This window comes from Hordeum vulgare, chromosome 2H (assembly GCF_904849725.1).
Source record: "Hordeum vulgare subsp. vulgare chromosome 2H, MorexV3_pseudomolecules_assembly, whole genome shotgun sequence".
Lineage (NCBI taxonomy): Eukaryota > Viridiplantae > Streptophyta > Magnoliopsida > Poales > Poaceae > Hordeum > Hordeum vulgare.
Window position 1 is genome coordinate 397623641 of NC_058519.1, and position 6000 is coordinate 397629640.

Consider the following 6000-nt stretch of genomic DNA (forward strand, 5'->3'; position numbering starts at 1 on the left):
AGAAGTTACAGAAAAATGTGCAGAGAACTTACTCGATGTACGGCCGCACTACTGTTAGGTTGTTGAAGATATAAAATGAAATGTTCCGCCATTCTTTGACATCCAACGTTATTGGTTTCGAAGCACCGGCTGGTGCGAGCTTCCCTTTGAATAGGCTGAGGTTGGATATACCTTTTTTAGGGTCGGCATCATTGTATCGAGGCTTCGGATTAAGCAAATGACGATTTTTGGCTTCGTAGTGTGATGTCACAAGGTTAGTCACCTCCTCAGTAATGAATGCCTCGACCATCGATGCTTCAATTCTATGTTTATTTTTACATTTAGCTCAAAGCATCTTCTGCATCCTATCAGTTGAATAGCACCAACAATTTTGCACGGGCCTACCCAATCTTGCCTCGGTCGGTAGATGTAAAATCAAATGCTGCATTGGATTAAAGAAGCCCAATAGAAATCTCTAACTTGTAGATCAACTCTGGCGCAAACTCCTCCATGTCATCTACCACGGCAGGCGACAGTTCTTTCACACAAAGAACACGGAAGAAATAGCTCAGCTCCACTAGTACTATTCATTCATCCTCAGGAATAAAGCCACGTAACATCATCGGCATTACCCGCTCAAGCCATATGTGCAAATCATGACTCTTGAGACCAAATATTTTTAATTTTACAAGACTCGCTCCCCTCTTTAAATTTTCTGCATACCCATCGGGGAACATCAAGTGCATTTTGTCCCACAAGATAATTTCCCTCATAATTGGCCTTCCAAGATTGAACCATGCCTTTGGCTTCGACCATTTCTGCTTTCCTTTTCCTTCTCGCTTGTTTTGTAAAGGTATATGACATAGTGTCTCTTGATCGACTGTGGCCTTAGGATTATCCTTTGTCTTCCCATCTATGCCGAACAATGTACCAAAAATGGCCTCTTTTATATTCTTTTCAGGGTGCATCATGTCGATGTTGTGTGGAAGAAGTGGGTCTTTGAAGTAAGGAAGATCCCAAAACCATGACTTGTGAGTCCAAGCGTGTTCTGAATTATACCCCTTGAAATACCCTGGACGCTTTGGATGAGGATCGAGGGCATCTAACTGATCCAAGATCTGTTGGCCTGTCAACGCAGGTGGTGCCAAGGTTTTGACAACTTTACCTTTGGTAAAGTTCTTCTTGTCTTTTCTGAACTGATGGTGAGGATCCAGGAACTGCCTATTCAAGTCAAAGCAAGAATCCTTCCCACCCGCCTGCAACTAATGAAACTGAAGAGCTCCCTTGCACAAGGGGCACGGGAACCTTCCATGCACATACCATCCAGAGAATAGCGCATACGCTGGCAAGTCATGCATCGAGTACATGTACAACACATGCATTTTGAACTTTTCTTTTCTAGAGGCATCGTATGTCTAGACCCCATTATCCAAAGCTTCTTGCAATTCATCCATAAGCGGGTGCATGTACACATTCATATTCTTCCCCGAATGTTCTTTCTTTGCATAATCTGACCGGGGGGAGATTGAGTGGAAAGACAACTATAGGCCAACTACTATATTGGGTTGCCGTCATACCGAAGAGATTGAACCCATCCATGGTGACGCACACTCGAGGATTCCTTGGATCTGCCTCTTTATCCGGATGTCATCCATCGAAATGTTTCCACGCTTCCCCATCCGATGTTTGTACCGCCATCTTATTTCCATCCGCATCTAGTTCAGTTCTTTTGCCCAATTTTTGCCATGTCATCTGTCTGGCTGTCTCTTCAACCATGAAAAGATGTTCAAGCCTTGGTATGATTGGCATATACCGCAGAACACTAACTACGATTTTGGTATGCCTCTTCTCACCCATACCGTTGTCTACCACAAGATACCTGCAAGACTCGCAATTGGGACAATAGTCCAAGTGTGCATACTCCTTCCTAAATAAGACACATCCTTTCTCACACGCATCTATATTTTCATAGGGCATCTTAAGTACACGAAGTATTTTTTCCGACGGGTACCGGTTTGCATGCGTGACATGGCCTTTGGGTAGAAAGCGTCCAAATAGTGTCATCATCGCGTCGTAGCATTCTCTTCCCAAGTTGAACCGAGCCTTCATAGCCATTACTTGTGCAATGGCATCCAGCTGACAAAGCTTAGTGTGCTCATGGAGAGGACGTTTTGAAGATTCCAACATTTAATAGAAGGCATTTGCAGATTCCTCCATCTCTTTCTCCGAATCCCAAGCATTATCAAAGTCTTGCACCATATCTTCGATCCTGGTACCATGCTTGTCGGTGCAACCACAAACCACCTCAGCTCTAGTGCGTTGTATAGACTCACCATGAAATGTCCACACCGTATAATTAGGCTTAAAATCCCTCCTCTGCAGGTGTTTAATCATTATAGCCTTTGACCTCTTTTTATAGTTGTCGCACTTTGGAAAATGGCACCAGTTTGTTTCCTGGCCATTTTCAAATGCATCTTTCACAAAGTCCTTGGTTTTTAGAAACCATTCTTTCGTCATCTCTCTCTGACTAGGGTGACCGTGGTACGTCCACGCACGATCACTCATCTTGCCTAGCTATTAAAACACAAGAAATATATATATATATATATATATATATATATATATATATATATATATATATATATATATATATATAGTTCAGCATATATGTTCATCAGTTAATCAAGTTCGCTAGTTTTATTATGTCCATGCAACCTAGACGCTAATAGGTAAAGATAGGTTATAATCCCACCCGAGTATGTGTAGATTGGGTTCGTTTTCCCACGCTCTGCTCCAAATCCAATACAAAATTTCGGCAACACCTTCCCGCTGTTCTCCTGATATACATCTCGACAATAAACAGAGAGGATGTGTATCCGGAGAACAACAGGGCGGCACTGACGAAAATCTTCATTCGATCCAGAACAAAGCATATGGGAAAACGAACCCAATCTACACATACTCGGGCTGTCCATGGATAACGGTGGACAATTCGGAAGAATCACGGTTATAAATATATGCAAATGCATGCATATTTATAACTGTAACGCTTTCAAACGGGAGACACATACTAGTCAAGCATACTGATAATTTAATGTACCTATATCTATGAAGTTTCATGTACAGAACGACCCAGAGCAACTTAAGGGGCGAGGAGGAGATATCAATTGTACTCACCCACGAACACAGGGGCGGAGCTCGTGGAACGCATGGGGAGGTCTTCGAACAGCAGACAAGACAACTTCACATGTAAATCCATCCGATCAACACAAATGTTTTGTGTTCATTAATCAAATCGAAAATTAATGACCTAACACAAATATATGACCTATATAGATGTCATCTAGGGTTCCATCGACGTCGAGGAACCCCCTATCTCTCTTCTCCGCCTCTCCTATCCTCTCCGAGCATTCTCCTGGTGAGGTCCGCGGCCGATGGCCTCTAGAAGGCCGAAGATCACCTTTTCTGTCAACAAGAGGCCGAAGAGGTGTCGGGGGTCAGTGGCGTTGGGGGCGGCGTATTAATAGCTGCGCAGAGTTTTGTGTCGGGGTGTCATCAGGATGTCGTGTCGGGGTGTCGGGCGTCATGCCGAGGTGTCGGGGCATCGGGGCATCGTGTCGGGGTGTCGGGGCGTCGTGTCAGGGTGTCAGGATATCACCCTCTTCTTCTTCTTTTTCTTCTTCTTCTTCTTCTTCTTCTTATTCTTATTCTTATTCTTATTCTTCCTTCTTTTCCTTTTTCCTCTTCGTATTCTTCTTCTTCTTCCTCCTCCTTCTTTTCCTTTTTCCTCGTCTTTCTTCTTCTCCTCTCTCATCTTTCTCTTCTTCTTCTTCTTCGTCTTCTTCTTCTTCTTCTTCTTCTTTTTTTTTTCTCCTCCTCTTCGTCCTCCTCCTCCTCTTCTTCTTCTTCTTTTCCTTCTTCTTTTCCTTCTTCTTCTTCTAATTCTTTTCTTCTTTTCCTTTTTTCTTTTTCATTTTCTTCCTTCTTCTTTTCTTCTTTTTTTTCTTCTAACCTAACTAACTAATCTAATTGACCTAATAAACTAACTTAATAAACTACTAATACTAACCTAATTAGCCTAATAAACTAACATAATAAACTAATAAAAATAATCTAATTATGAACTAACTAAATTAACCGAAAATAAAAACCTAAAAAATGGAAGAAGGCGGTGGTACTCATCGGCGGGGGGCGGCGCGGCGGCGGTGGACGGGTGCGTCGCTCGGATGCCGTGGCGGCCGGGGGCGCCACGACGGCAGGGGCATCGGGGGGCGGCAGGGGCGTCGGGGGGCCGGAGCGGGGTGAGGGCCCGAAGCGGAGTGGGGGGCCGGGGCGGAGTGTAGTGGGTGGCCGGGGCGGGGTGGGGGGCGAAGCGGCTCCGGTGGTGCGGCGGCGGTGCTGGGGTGGGCACGGGCAAGAGAGAGAGAGGGTGCGCAGGGGCGTGAGAGAGAGGGCATGTGAGGTGGAGAGAGTGGTGGAGCGGGTAGGGCTGATGACCGTTAGGGGGGCGCCCCTTTGCCATCTGGAGCGGACGGCAAGGGTTGGGAGGCAGACGACAAAGGGGTGGTGTGGGGTGATACGTCCATTTTGTATCATGCTTTCATGTTGATATTTATTGCTTTATGGGCTGTTATACTACTTTGAGGTACCATATTTATGCCTTTTCTCTCTTATTTTGCATGGTTTATTTGAAGAGGGAGAATTCAGGTAGCTGGAATTCTGGACTGGAAAAGGAGCAAATCTTAGTCCACTATTCTGCACATCTCCAAATGCCCTGAAAAGTTACGTGGAATTTTTTCGGATTATATAAAAAATACTGGGCTAAAGAAGTAACAGAGGGGGGCTACCAGGGCACCACAAGGCCTGCCACCGCCACATCCCCTGGTGGCGGATGGCAAGCTTGTGGGCTCCCTGACGGCCCACTGGCCCCCTCTTTTGCTATATGAAGGGTTTTGTTCGAGAAAAACCAACATGGAGCTTTTTCATGGTTTTTCCGCCACCACGAGGCGGAACTTGAGCAGATCCAATCTAGAGCTCCGGCAGGACGATCCTGCCGGGGAAACTTCCCTCCCGGAGGGGGAAATCGTCGCCATCGTCATCACCAACACTCCTCTCGTCGGAGGGGAGGCATCTTCATCAACATCTTCGTCAGCACCATCTCCTCTCCAATCCCTAGTTCATCTCTTGTAACCAATCTTCGTCTCGCGACTCCGATTGGTACTTGTAAGGTTACTAGTAGTGTTGATTACTCTTCGTAGTTGATGCTAGTTGGATTACTTGGTGGAAGAGTTTATGTTCAGATCCTTGATGCTATTCATTACACCTCTGATCATGATTATGATTATTCTTTGTGAGTACTTACTCTTGTTCCTGAGGACATGGGATAAGTCATGCTGATAATAGTCATGTGAATTTGATATCCGTTCGGTATTTTGATATGATGTATGTTGTTTTTCCTCTAGTGGTGTTATGTGAACGTCGACTACATAACACTTCACCATACTTGGGCCTATAGGAAGGCATTGGGGAGTAGTAAGTAGATGATGGGTTGCTGGAGTGACAGAAGCTTAAACCCCAGTCTATGCGTTGCTTCGTAAGGGGCTGATTTGGATCCACTAGTTTAATGCTATGGTTAGCCATTGTCTTAATTCTTCTTTCGTAGTTGCGGATGCTTGCGAGAGGGTTAATCATAAGTGGGATGCTTGTCCAAGTAAGGATAGTACCCAAGCGCCGGTCCACCCACATATCAAACTATCAAAGTAACGAACGTGAATCATATGAACATGATGAAACTAGCATGACAGAAATTCCCGTTTGTCCACGGGAGCGTTTTTCCTCCTATAAGACTTTGTTCAGGCTTGTCCCTTGCTACAAAAGGGATTGGGCCACTTGCTGCACCATTTCTACTACTTGTTGTTTGTTACTTTTCGCTTGCTACGTTTCACCTCACTACACCATCACTTGTTACCGCTACTTTCAGTGCTTGCAGTTATTACCTTGCTGAAAACCGTCTATCAGAGC